Source organism: Trichosurus vulpecula, chromosome 2 (genome assembly GCF_011100635.1).
Source record: "Trichosurus vulpecula isolate mTriVul1 chromosome 2, mTriVul1.pri, whole genome shotgun sequence".
Taxonomy (NCBI): Eukaryota; Metazoa; Chordata; class Mammalia; order Diprotodontia; family Phalangeridae; genus Trichosurus; species Trichosurus vulpecula.
Window position 1 is genome coordinate 156,052,738 of NC_050574.1, and position 14,926 is coordinate 156,067,663.

Here is a 14,926-nt window from a genome sequence, read left to right on the forward strand (position 1 = left end):
GTTAGAAAAATCGCGAACGATGCAAACGCGGATGGACACGCTCTACTGTACTGACTCTGAAACATACATGGTGATGCCCTAGAAAGGAAGGGTCGCTAAAGAGGCCAAAGCGCAACAGAGCGGGGGGGGGAAAGGGAGCGGGTAGCCCCAAAGCAGAAAAAGATGAGGCGAGGTCTACCCAGGGAACGTCTGCAAGTAGGGCAGCCTGGCCGCAAAGTGCCGGAAGCTACACCCGGCCGTGGCAAAGGCGGGAAAGCGGCCGTAGGGAGTGGGCGAGGTGGGCAGAGCACCACCAAGGCATTGGAACCAAGAGTCCAGAAGAGTTCCCCCTGGAGAAGAGGATCAGGAAGCTGGGGTGGGGGTCAGACACCCCTAAAGCCAGGCATTGAGCCATTATCTAGAATGCAAAGTTGTGCGCAGACCCTACCAGACGCTGCAAGGTTGCCCTCCTCCGCTGTGCTCTCGCCTTGGGACGCAGGGTGTTCTCTACGCCACGTGGGTTCTGACCCAGGACAGGCTCCACCCCCTCCTAAATTCTGCCGTTATCACCCCACCACCACCCCCTTCCCACCAACCAGATCCCAGGCTCCACCCACCTGGGCACAGAGTAGGGATACTTTGCACTGAGCCCGAGACCCAGGATCTATGTAAGTGGGAGGTCGGCAGGACCTACTCTGTGATCTCCAGAGAGTCCTCAGACTCCACATTCAAACCTTTCTTCTAACTTTCTTTTTTGAAAATGTTTATATTTTTTAATTTCGTGTAGAAATACATTTTAACGTTCATTTTTTCAATTTGACTTCCAAATTCTCTCCCTCCCTGCCCGAGAAGGCAAGTAATTTGACATAGATTATACATGTGCGGTCATACAAAACATATTTCTATATTAGCCATGTTGCAAAAGAAAACAGCCCTCCCCCGACCCCGCATCCAAAAAACAAGAAAAATAAAGTTTAAAAAATATGCTTTGATCTACATTCACACTCCATCAGTTCTTTCTCTGGAAGTGGATGGCATTCTTCATTATGAGTGCTTCTGAATTGTCTTAGATCCTTGTATTGCTGAGAATAGCTAAGTCATTCACAATTTATCATCCTATAATATTGTTGTTATTGTTTACAATGTTCTCGTTCTGCTCACTTCACTCTGCATCGGTTCTCGTAAGTCTTTCTAGCTTTTTCTAAAAGCATCCTGCTAGTCATTTCTTATAACATAGTCGTATTCCATCACAATCATATACCACAACTTGTTCAGCCGTTCCGCAATTGTTGGAGAATTTCCAATTCTTTGCCACCGCAAAAAGCTGCCATAAATATTTTTGTGTATATAATTAATTTTCCTTTTCCCTTTTTTTTAATCACTTTGGGATATAAACCTAGTAGTGGTATTGCTGGATCAAAGGGTATGTAGAGTTTGATTGCCCTTTGGGCATAGTTCCAAATTGCTCTCCAGAAAGGGTGAATCTGTTCTGAATTCTTCAACATCCCTTCCAATATTTGTCATTTTCCTTTTTTGTCATATTAGCCAATCTGATAGGTATGAGGTGGTACCTCAGAATTGTTTTAATTTTCATTTTTCTAATCAATAGTGGTTTAGAGCAATTTTTTTCTTATGACTATAGATAGCTTTGATTTCTTTTTCTGAAAACTGCCTGTTTTATATCCTTTGACCATTAATCAAGTGGGGGATGACTCCTATTTTTATAAATTTGACTCAGCTTTCTATATGTTTGAGAAATAAGGTCTTTATCAGAGAAAAGCAAAGTAAATTTTTTTCCCTAGTTTTCTGCTTCCTTCTTATCTTGGCTGCGCTGTTTTGTTTGTGCAAAGCCTTTTTAATTTCATATTATCAGAATTATCCACAGATCTAACAGAAAGATATGTTCCCCTAATTTGCTTATGATATCATTCTTTATGTCTAAATCACGTATCCATTTTAACCTTTTCTTGGTACATGGTGTGAAATGTTGGTCTATACCTAGTTTCTGCCAACCTGCTTTCCGATTTTTCCTGAAATTTTTGCCAAATAGTGAGTTCTTGCCCCCAAAGCTTAGATCTTTGCATTCATCAAACACTAGATTACTATGAGCATTTGCTACTGTGTACTGTATACCTAATGAGTTCCACTGATCCAACACTCTATTTCTTAGCGAGCAACAGATTGTTTTGATGATTGCCACATTATAATATAGTTCGTGATCTGGTACTGCTAGGCCACCTTCCTTCACATTTTTTTCCATTGATTCCCTTGATATTCTTGACCTTTTGTTCTTTCAGATGAATTTGTTACTATTTTTTCTAGCTCTATAAAATAATTTTTTGGGACAGAGCCAAGATGGAGTAAAAGCAGGGACTTGCTTGAGCTCTCCCCCAAACTCCTCCAAATACCAGTAAAAAATGACTCTAAACAAATTCTAGAGCAGCAGAACCCACAAAAAGACAGAGTGAAACAAATTTACAGCCCAAGACAACAGGAGAGGTCTGTTGTGCCAGGCTGGGAGAAAAGCATAGTCCAGTGCAGGCTGTGCTGGCACAGATCTGGCCCTAGCAAACCTGGAGCAGGCCTCAGGAGACTAAATCACTGACAGCTAAGGCAGTTTCCAGACTTTTCAACTCACAGACACCAAAGACAACTTAGAAGGTCAGTGGGAAAGTTCTGTCGGACTTGGGTGAGAGAGGAACGGGGTTCAGACCCCAGCCCCAGCACAGCCCCAGGGAGGCAGAGGCAGCAGCAGTGGCTGCTTCCAGAGCTCTCGGCGTTCAGACAGTAAGGGGATCAAACAACTGATCAGAAGATTACAGGAATCTCTTTGCTGGCACTAAGGCAGATTCTGTTGCTTTGCCCATATTTGAATCCGGGTGCCAGTGCTGAGTGGCGGTCGTGGGGCGAGAAGGAGCACTGGCATAACAGAGCTTGTGGCAGCAGTGGAGAGGGAACCATCCCCATAGTTTCAGGGCAGAAAAGAGTGCTTGTGGTCACTCACAGACCAGAGCACAGGCCAGGAAAGCAGTAAACACCTCTCTTTAGATCATACCACCATAGAAAAACTGAAAATTTACAGATCCCTAGAAGTATCTCTAAAAACAGCTGCACAAAACCACGGAAGCTTGGAACAGTACACCCTCCACATTGGAAGCAGAGCCCTACCTTAACAAAGAGGTAAAAAGCCAAGTAATTGGCTGGGAAAATGAGCAAACAGCAGAAAAAATCAGACTATAGAATCTTACTTTGGAGATGTGGGGGCCAGAAGACCACTGACTCAAGTTAAAAAAAAGAGGTTCCTCAGAGTAGGAAAAACAGAAGCTTTATTTGATCACATCTTGGGAGAGTAGGGACTACAGGGCAGGCTAGCAGTGATGAAAGAGGCCCAGCTCTGGCGAGACTTGATTAAATAAAGCTTCTGTTTTTCCTACTTTGAGAAACCTGTTTTTTATTACTTGAGTCGGTGGTCTTCTGACCCACACAGTTTTGGGGGCTCATCCGGGATGGCCAATGATATCTCCCAGATGGAAGAGGGGTACCGAACAAATCAGGTATGAGGCAGGTCCTTCAACACTTACAGCAGGGTAATCACTGGGATGTCCAAAACCTGTGCAATGCCGTTCTCACACGGTACGTATCAACTGGCCTTTACACCCTAGCAAGACAATTGGTAGAAGGTTGCCTTGTGTGTTGAAGGATGAACAAGACTGCTTTGCACCAAACCCCAATGGGTGGAAGGCCACCCAGCCTTCGGCCATTTCAGAGCATACAAGCGGACTTCACCGAGCTGCCCTGCATAGGTCGTCTCAAATACCTGCTGGTCATAGTGGACCATCTGACGTCTTGGGTGGAGGCCTTTCCCTTGCCCTGGGTTACTGCCCCTATGGTATGTAAGATTCTGTTGGAACAAATAATCCCACAGTATGGGATGATGGAACGAATTGACTCAGACCAGGGGACTCATTTTATGGGTAAGATTCTGAAGCTCCTTATGCAAGCCTTGGATATTACATGGGAGTTTCATACTCCTTGGCATCCTCCCTCATCAGGTAAGGTGGAAAGGATGAATCAGGAAATCAAGAGACAGCTTATGAAATTGATGTTAGAAATGCAGTTAGTTACCTTGGGCCAAGTGTCTCCCCCTGGCCCTTCCTAGAATACGTACTAAACCTCAAAGGGACATGGGGTTGTCTCCCTATGAACTCCTCTTTGGTCACTCCTACCAGGAAAAGGAGAAAGTTGGGATTCTATATATATGAACAGAAAGAGATTTTTAAGGGAATATGTATCTGCCTTGGCAAAACACCTCCATATTTTACAGACTACAGGGTTGATTGCTCAGACCCCAACTTTAGGCTTTCCAGTGCATAAGTACCAGCCAGGGGACTGGATCCTGATCCAGATGTAAAAGGAGGAAAAACTTGCCCCGACTTGGGAGGGGCCCTGCTGACATCAGACACCATGGTGCAGACCACAGAGCAAGACTGGACCCATCACTCCCAGGTGAAGACATCCACTGAGCCGCCTGGCAAATGGACTGTTGAACCCTCATCCCAGAAGGACCAATTGAAAATACATCTGAGGCATAAGCCCCCACCACTGACTGGATGCATGAACCCTGAACCCCTACCCAATCCGTAAGGTTGCTGATTTTTTCTTAGCATTGTAGTTCCCCTTTTGTTACTGATTGTATTCATGTTAGGGATTTTCACTTGCCTTTCCATCACTCTACAAAATCAATTTGTTTGTAACCAAAGTGTGACACCATGGGGGTACCCTTAATTGTATTCCTGCTGGGTCTACCTCCCCTCACTTATCCAGGCCTGATTCCTTGGCTTCCTCAGGACAAACATGGTCCTCCCCTTTCAGGGAAAGGATGGTCCTGGTAGAGACAGGCCCTATGGTTCTTGTTGATAGTTATAGGTGGAGTTCTGCTTCTTCCAGTCTACCTTCCATGAATGCTGCAATTGATTACCAGTACGATAAAAAGGACTTTAGCAAATGTTCTCAAGGGACAGGGATGGGAACCAGTTGAGCAGGAGGACCAACTAGATCCTGAAGAGAAGACCAATGAATTAGATCATGAGATCAAAGAATATATAAGGATTGGTGTGGGAAGCTTTCAACTATGGAATAAGAGGGGGGATTTGAGTGGAATATAAGATTGTGAAAGCTTCCCCATGAATAACTCAGGCAAGGCAATATTCAAAATAGAGATACTACTTAAAAATTTAGTTAGGATGTGAACCTTACCAGGCCTAAGTTTCGTTTTCCTGTAAATCGTATGATTTCAGGGAAATCAGATGGTATTCCCCTCTCCCCTCCCCTCACCTATTTTGCAAACTGCCACCTTAACAGGAGTCTCCCTATAAGGTAATCCTGTAGTTTCTGTGCTTGTGTTGGGTAAAAACTTATTTCTTTATTCCTGGTTAGATTGTGAGGCCACATGTCCCTGCCAAGGGGGATGGGGGTCCAGCCTCTGGGGTGGTATTTCTTAGAATTGTTTGTACAAGGGTATATAACTCCCTGCTTGCCTTCTGTACCTTGCCTCTCTCATCACTGCTAGTCCACCCTGGTAGGGAGAGAGATGCCCTACTCTCCTGAGACTTGATCAAATAAAGCTTCTGTTTTTCCTACTATGAGAAACCTCTTTTTTTTCTAGAGTCAGTGGTCTTCTGACCCACACAGTTTTGGGGGCTCATCACAGTATTCCCCTTAATTGAGGGGCAGTCTCCCCGCTGGGGAGCAGGATCCAGCATGCACCCAAAATTTATTGGGGGATGCTTGGTCCCAGTGTGGGCTCTGCCTGGTTGAGGGAAAATCCCAAAGAGAGGGACTCAGAGAAACAGAAGCTGTGCCAGGGCTCCGACATTCTAAAGTGAAAGTGAAAAAAAAAACAAAAACAGGCCGGCTGGTGTGGAAGAGTCAAGTAAGATAGTACACATACGGCCCGGAGGTAAGCACTTGGAGGTCTGGGGGTTATTTCTTGAGTCTAAGACTGGGGGAGTGTGGTGACAACTCCCGACCAAATTAGGGCAGGATAGAAACCCCAAGGGAAAGGACGCTGGCCAGGAGGCTTCACAGGTTGACTCACAGGGAATGGGTAACCCTCCTATTTGGCTAAGTTCTTCTGAACTTGGAGGGTGCATTGAGGGCCCTCATAAATTATGGGGAAAGGATAATCTAAGTCTGCGCAGTAGGAGCGCAAGTGTGAGGTACCTGTAGATAGTCCCTTAGGCAATGGATTGCAGATTGGAATGAACAACCAAAGTATAAAGGGAAAGATAAGAAAAAGATGATTAAGTACTGCTGTTTTTGTCTGGGGCAGCATAGCATGGCCAAAATTCGCTCCTCTGAGGATTGGATATGCCAAAAACTAAATTTATATGTAAACTCTAAGGAGCCCTTCAATTCAGAGGAGAGCTCATAGGCAGCCCTCTGGATGCCAGGGGTACAACAATTGATGGTTAAGGATAAAAAGGAACCCAAACCCCATCCTTGGGATCTGCTCTTTTCTCTTCCTCCCCCCATATGCTTCACCCCCTCAGGGCTCAGCTGCTGCAGAGGCTCCCTCTGGGCCCAATCTCAAGCTTAAAGGGGAAGAGCAGCTAAAACAAATTCCTCTCATCCCAGATCAGATAAGGGAAGAGAGTAATAGCAGGGAATTTGAGTCATCCTCTCCCACCTGGGAAAAGAAAAAGGGGGAAGCCATAGTGGCAATATCAGGGACTTCACTGGCAACAGTCCTGTGCTTCCTGGGTACCTTTGTAGCCCATCCTTTTTGGCAAAGCTTGGAAATGTCACCCAGGTCCTATACATTTCACCCATCCTGTCCCAGTGGCTGCAGACCATCCTAGGCTCAGTAAATTCTGCAGTTGTGGGGGAAGGGAAGGCTAGATGGATTAGGGACTATGGCTAGCATTCCTAAGCTCTGCCTCCCAGAATTGTCACCACTTGGATGCCAGCTTCTGCTCTAGGTAACTTCACACTTCTCTGTGTTTTATCTCTGATCTGTTTCCTGATTTGTAAAGGGAAAAATAATAAGGGTTGGTTGTTATGGGATCAAATGACATAATGATTGTAAAATGCTTAACTTAATGTCTGATATATGTTAGACATAACATTACTACTATCGCTCTAATTTAAATGTAACTGTTGACTTTTGAAGTGGTTTTTAAATACCAAAAGTAATAAGTTGAATAATTTCTGTATGTGGTAATCTGGAAATGCAATTGGTGTCATCTAAAATTTATTGTTTCTGTATTTCTAAAATTCTCATAGATCATGAAATTTGAGAAGCAATTCTAATCTGATTTTGATATATGTGAATTGGGTTTTTAAAGGGATGTGATAAAATTTGACAATTTCGAACTGTTATATTTGGTTTTAACAAGTAATAATTAATAATACTGAAATTTACTATGCAAACAGACTTTCCATGTGAAATCTTGTCTATCATGAGAATATATGTGGTAGTTTAAGGTTATAGTTTCAAATGATGAGGTGAAAGATTCTCTGTGCAAGGAGATTTAGAAATACATTTACCAGGGGCAGCTATGTGGCACAGTGAGTAGAGCACCAGCCCTGGAGTCAGGAGGACCTGAGTTCAAATCTGGCCTCAGACACTTGACACATGTACTAGCTGTGTGACCTTGGGCAAGTTACTTAACCCCAATTGCCCTGCCAAAAAGCAAAAAAAAAAAAAAAAGAAAAAAAAAGAAATGCATTTACCTAAATTGAAAATGGGTTGTTTCAAGTTTGAATACATAATATTATTTTGGACATTGTTACATTTCTAAATTGTGTAATTTAGCAAACAGATGTATCAGCAATATTGAAAAAAAAATGTTATTTTATAGATAATAATCTTTTCTTTTACAATGCTAAGAGTATTGGGCCTTAGAAATTAAAATGTTACCACTAGGGATTATGAATCCAGATTTGATTTGCTCATCCAACTAAGTTATGGTCACCTGATTGGTAATTAATTAGTTCTGTTTCAAGTTTTAAAATACATGATAATTTCTTGTGGTGTACTTATATTTCTAAATTTGTTATATTATACTAATTGGTTAACATTGCATTACCTATATTGATAAAAAAATTTATCTTATAATCTAGATGTTGTTAGATTAAGAATTGTACTTAATTAAGAAAATTGAGGTTATTAACTGAAACAAGGACTCTTGGCACCATCTAGCCATGAATTCTTATCAATCTTGTGTAGTTTTCTGTGTAGAGGAATTCCTATAAAGTAAGTTTTAAAGTCCTGGTAAACTTTGTTACTGTGATAAGGCTAATTTAATTGGGTATGTAATTTATAGAAACTAAGTGTCCTCCCCATTACAACGCCTTTTTGACTAAGGAACTTTGAAAAATCTAGGAATTCTGTATAATATTTGAGAATAAGGACACTTTCTACCAATTTAGTTAATGAATGCTTTAAGGAGAAAGAAAGAGATATCTATCATTTTAAAACCTTCTAAATAATTTTCTTCAGAAAAGTTTAGTGAGTATTCCTTTTATCATCAGGATAAATTTTAAACTGTTTTTAAAGAAGGGAAGTAATTCTAGAAATGTTTTGAAAAATATTTTTGTAATTTTAAGCAAGAGTTAGAGCTTATCAACGTGTATAAGATTTAATTTCTAAAGTGTCCCTTTCCTCCAGAATGAGTAAACAGGGACATAAATCCATCAACCTGTGAGGTTAGTCATTGACCTCTTTGCTTTGTTTAAGCTGGAATAGGATTCTAGTACAGACAGTTTTGTCAGTAAAAATTACTAACTTATGAGCTACTCTGTCTTATGGTTGAAACGTAAAGGAAGGCTGAATAATGGGTTCGGAAGATTTGGAAAGATAAATAAAGGTTTGATTGGAAAAATGAAAGGCAGATAAGAAGGTTTAGGGACAAATGGAGGTTAGCCCTCCTGTCTCTCCAGGAAGTTGTTCTGGATCCACTTGCAAATGGGTTAAGTAAGTTGAGAGAGAATGTGAGAAAGTATTTTAGAAGACAGAAAAGTTATGTAGCTTGATTTGATAATTATTAGCTCAATGAAATTTGGTACAGTCCTATCTGAAGGATATTTATTTGCTATTTAAGATTTTATGGGACTGCAATTTAATATTGTTTTAAGCTCTGATGACAGGGATAGTTCTCACAAAGCCAGTAGTAGAATGTGTGGCCAGGAAACATGTGTGAAAAGCACACATGGCGGTGACATGTATGGCCAGGACACACACATTGAAAGCATACATGTTGGGATACATGTGACCAGTGCACACGTATAGTCAAGCAACTCACGCCTCTATCACTATGAAGCTACTGATGTTCTGTGTTGTCCTCACATTGTTCTCTGCTGCTCCTTCATGGGTGCTGTGTACAATTGTGGCTCCTATGTTGTTTTCTGCTACCATTTGCTGGTTTCCAGCTATCAGCCTCTTCAAAGCTCTCTTTATACATTTACTGGAGTGCGACAGATACTAAGCTTCTACTTAGCAAAAAAAACAAAAAAACAAAAACAAAAAAAACCCATGCTAAAGCTCCCTTAGTGCACAGTCTAGGGGCTTTAAACTACCCCAACCAGAAGAAGACAATAGAATTCCTAGACTATGATTAAATCCATTCTTTTGATTGCCTTTCTTTTGCTGCCAAATCAAAGTCCCTGACCTCAGTCAACTATCTAACTTAGTGTTATAAAATTCTGTTTAGCACCTGTCAAATTCCTGGTTATCAACACTCCTCAAACCTATTTTGATGATGCCACACAACTAAACCTCGAAGAGTTTTATGCCCAGAGACCCTGGGCAAGTCACTTAACCCTGTTTGTCTCAGTTCCTTATGTATAAAATGAACTAGAGAAGGAAATGGCAAATCACCTCAATATTTTTTAAATTATTTTTCTTTTTATTGGTCATCATGGCAAATACTGCTTCATGGGTTTCCATGGGCCATCCTGGGCCACACCAGGCCAGGCAGGAGTCTCCCTCTATCTTCACCCAAATTGGAAAAGGCCTCTCTCCAAGGTAGAAAGCTGCATGATGAGGCTTCCCTTAGCTCCCAACATGCTTCCCAATTGGCATATAAATAAACCTAGTCAAAAAAACAAAAAGGCTAAGTGATGCCCTAGAGGCTTTATTCATTCATCCTGGAATATCATGATCTCAAAAATTCAGTCAAACAACAAGCATTTATAAGTAGTTACTATATGCATGGAGTGCTTTGCTCAGCATTGGGGACACAAAGATGAAAACAAAACATTCCTGCCCTCAGGGAGCTTCCTTTCTATGGGAGGGAAACAACATGAACACAGATAAGTAAATATGAAATGTGTGTGTGTGTGTGTCTGTGTGTCTGTGTGTGTCTGTGTTAGGGATGGGAGAGGGCACTAGCAACTAGGGGGCAATCAGGATAGACTTCATACAAGAGGTAGCCTTTGGGCTGAACCTGGAAGGAAACTAGGAGTTCTTTGAGACAGAGGATAGGAAGGAATTTATTCCAAGCAAGGGAACCAATGGAAAGACATCTGGAAGAGAGATGGGATGTTTTGTAACAGGAACAGCAAATAGGCCGCTTTGGCTGGAATGTAGTAGAGTACCTGAATGACAGTAATGAATTGTGAGGGTGGTAGGCTGAAGCTAGACTGAGAAAGGTTTTAAATGTCATACAGAGAAGTCTGTATTTTATCCTAGATGCAAGTTATTTTAAAGGTGTTCTATATTCATACCATCCCTATGCTCACCTGCCAGCAACAAAATCCCTGACCTTAACCTCAGTGATTCATAGGGTTGCCATAAAGCTTAAATGAGATAACGCATATGAGAGATTTTAAACATTAAAGGGCTATATACAAATGCCAGTTATTCAAGCTATCCATCTATTTATTATATTTCATTCCTAATATACAATTGGCCCTTCTTCAGTGGCTCTTCCAGTCAGTCATGTGCTCTGTGATGTCATTTAAGCCACTTCTTGCATTTCAGTTGTTGTTAGTAACATGATATAACTTACTTACAGCGACTTTACATCTTTCCATTGCCTTTTCTGTTATTTTTAGTTTTCATTCATTGTTTCATTAATGTCTTTATGTCCCGAGAACCTAATGCAGTGTCTGGCATAGATACAAAATAGATGCTCATTGATTGACTGATTGGATGAATGAATTCTTCTGAGATCCTTGCATTCCAGGATTCTCACCGTGGTTAATCACCAGAATATTTGGACTAAAGAGATGGACTTTTGCAGTGGCAAACATTTCTGGAGCCATGAAATGTGTGCTCTTTCCCAAATGCAGTGGAGGTGAAATCTGTTGGCGATGATGAAACCAAGTGATCTGAAAAGGGAAAAAGAAAGGTCAGAAGGATCAAAAGAAGGGCAACAGTCAGCCTGGCAAGCACTACATGGACTGGCAAATCTGTGTACATAGTTTAGCAACAGATAGCTGGTCCACTTCAAAGAAAAAGATCATCTGCCCTCCCTGTAAGTAAAGTCTAACTCTATCAAAGCACAAACTCCTATTAGAACATGGGACTCAGAGTCACAAGACCTGGGTTCAAGTTCTGGCATTGACAGCCACCACCTGTTGGATGTCAGACAAGTTCCTTAGCCCCTCAAGGCCTAAATTTCCTCACCTATAAAATGGAAATAGGAATACTTGCAGTACTTGTTCCATAGGTTTGTAGGAAGATCATTAAATCATAGATTTCTCATGGGGCCTAGCACAGAGTTTGTTTTTAATAAATGATTTTTCATTTTTCATTCATTCATTCAGAAATGGAAGGGACTCAAGGTTATCAAGTTTCATATATATAAATAATAGATTATACTTATAGATCATAGATCTTGAGCTGGAAGGCGCCTCAGAGGCCATTTAACCCAACACCCTCATTTTATATGTGAAGACTCATGAAGGTTAAATGATTTGCCAAGAGCCCCAAGGCTATTAAGTATCAGAGGTGAGATTTGAAGCCCAAAACTTCCTGCCTTTGGGTCCATCACTCCATCCACTATGCAAAGTACAACCTCCTCATTCTACAGGAGAGGAAATGGAGGCACTGAGAGCTTAATGGACCTGACTAAGGTCAACAGTAAAATCCTTGCTGTGGTTCAGGGCTACATTATTTTGGTGGTCCCTAGGAAATGTGACCACTTTGGAATTTTGTTCAGTAGCCATTAATAAATGCATTTCATTCAAAATGAGCTGTACAGAATCATGATAAGCTTATACCAGAAAGAGGAGCAAAGAGAAGATAAAATTTGGTTTTCCTTGTATCAAGCTTATACTTCAAACAGGAATGCAGAGGTTTGCTCGTATCTCCAACCCATCCAATTTACTTTCTCCAGCTTTTAAATTCTTTTCAACGTGGCTTGCGTTGGCACACTGTCATTTCAATGTGACCATAAAGGTTTAAAAATATGCTTAAATGTCTCTCTGCAGTCAGGTTTCATTGCCAATCTATCCAACACTGTTGTGGAAAATGCACCCCATGAGACAAAAATAGAAATAATGACTATTTGCAATCATGACTTCTTCTCCTCTCCGTGGTACATGGTGACTATAGGGACATGCATGCAAATCAGCAGAGCCCAGGATGGGAGCAGACAAAGCAGGCAGCTGCCTGGTACTCAAAATGCAGTAAAGCACAATGAAGGACAGATTTTAATATAATTTTTAATAAATACACATATTTTTAGTGCCAGAAAAATCCATTCTCTAGAGTTCATATGGATTTATTTGTTTGTAAATCATACAATCTCAGCGGGAAGGACTTCTGCAAGCATCCTATTGCTGCCTAAATCAAATGAGATAATATGGTAAAAAGTGCTTAGCATAGTTCCTGGTACATAGTAGGTGCTATATAAACGTTTATTTCCTTTTCCTTCCCTTCCCCATCTACAAAATGAAAGAGTTGAACTAAGGTCCTTTCTAGCTCTGAACATGTGATCCTGGAAAAAATTTTAGCTTAGAATTATTTTATGATAGTCTTTACTTTTCTCCATAGTCATAAAGTACCACCTGCATTGTGAAAGCTGCTGATGAAAGTCTTTAATCATTAACCTCGGCCATATCTTTACTACTACTAACTCCAACAAAGTCCACAGGCTTCAAGAATATATAGTATTTTAAAACAGAGCTTAGCCCCTGAGGACTCACTCCAAAATAAGAGCTATTTTTCTTAGAATGATGTTTCCTTAAGGCAAATGACCTTGAGGTGATGTAATATAAATGGAGGATGTCTGGCAAATGAAGCTTACAGCTGTCGTTCTGTAACCCAGGGTTTGTACAAGAAACACAGAATTTTAAGTTGGAATGGACCTTGGAAGCAATCTAGCCCAACCTCTACTCAAAAAAGAATCCCTACTATCACATACCCAACAAGTGGTCTGATCATCCAACCTCCAAAGAGGTTAACCCACTACTTCCAGAGACAGCCCTTTCCATTTATAAATTATTCTAATTATTAGGAAGTTTTTCTGGACATCAGGTCTAACTTGGCCTCTTTGTAACTTCTGCCTATTGTTCCTGGTTCTGGGAACAAACAAAATGAATCCAATCCCTTCTTTAGGGGAGGGCCCTTCAAATATTTGAAAACAATAATCATGCCTCCTCTCCTCTCATCTTCTCTAATTATTCTTTTATTATTCTCCTGTCTAGGCTCTTCACAGGGGCTTGCCAGAGTCAATGAGAGAGAGCCTATAGTTAAATTTTCAGTGTGAGCGTTCTCACTTAGAATCCCCATTAGGGCTTTTTATTGATTGCCTAGACTTAAGAAAGTGAAGGAGAAAAATGCTAAAATTCTAATAATGTGGATTAGACTTTAAAGTGTGTCTGGTACACCTCCTTCGTCCTCCCTCGTCTTTAAGTCATTCTCCACGTAGTTGCCAAAATCATCTTCTTAAGGCACAGATCTAACTATGTAACTCCCTCGCTCAAAAACACTCTGTGGCTTCCCATTGCCTAATGCATGAAGTGCCCTAGCCCAGTCTACTTCCACCTACCATTCCAGGTTTATTCCGTGCCACTTCCCTTCTAAAAAAATGAACTCTAAATTCCAGGCTTCTTGAACTCCAGGTTTCTCAAAGAGAAACTTGATAATTCATTTCCCACCCCCATGTATTTGAATAAGCTGTCCTTCCTACCTGGAATACATTCTGTGCTCCCCTCCGGTTTTCAGAATCCTTGTCTTCTTTTAAAGGCTCAGTTCAGGTGCTGCCTCCTCCTTGAAGCCTTCTCTGATCCCTTTGCCCTGTCCCAATCCCAATCATCAGTGCTCTCTTCCTCCTAAATTTTCCTTTTATGAAACACACTTGTGTGTACTTGTAGTCTACCTTCCTCCCTTCAAGATAGAATGTAAACTCCACGAGGGTAGGAACGGTTTCCCATATTTACTCTTCTGTGGAGTTTAGTGTAGGTCCTTTGCACACAGTAGTTTCTTTATAAATATTTATTGAACTGAATTAAACCAAGGAAGCCCAAATCTAGGGCCCTTTCCACAGAAACGATCGTCAGCCTTGTGGTTAACAGCTTCATGCTTGGCCTGTCCCCCAGGGGTTTTTAATCCTTTTTTTAGAACCACAACGTTTCCTACTAACGGTGCTACGCGATGGAGATCTGCAAGTACAGACACGTCCCTATTAGGTAGCTTGTTTTGTTTGGTGTCTATGGTACTGGCTGGTATAAAATTAATTCCCTAGATATGTGTGAGAATGGATGAAACATCTGTGAACTCTGTGCATCAATCATATTCATGTCTTCAGTGCTTACATCTGTTGCTGCCTTGAATTTGACCTTCCTCTTTTCAAACTGTGAATGAGTGAACTCTTGGAGAAGGAAGTGGAAAATTGCAAACTGTCCATCATCATGTTCAGAGACAACTAAAGTTAACCTTTATCGACATTTCTGGCTCACATGCTCAATGTATAAATGCGCAGTTACCCAAGAGGAG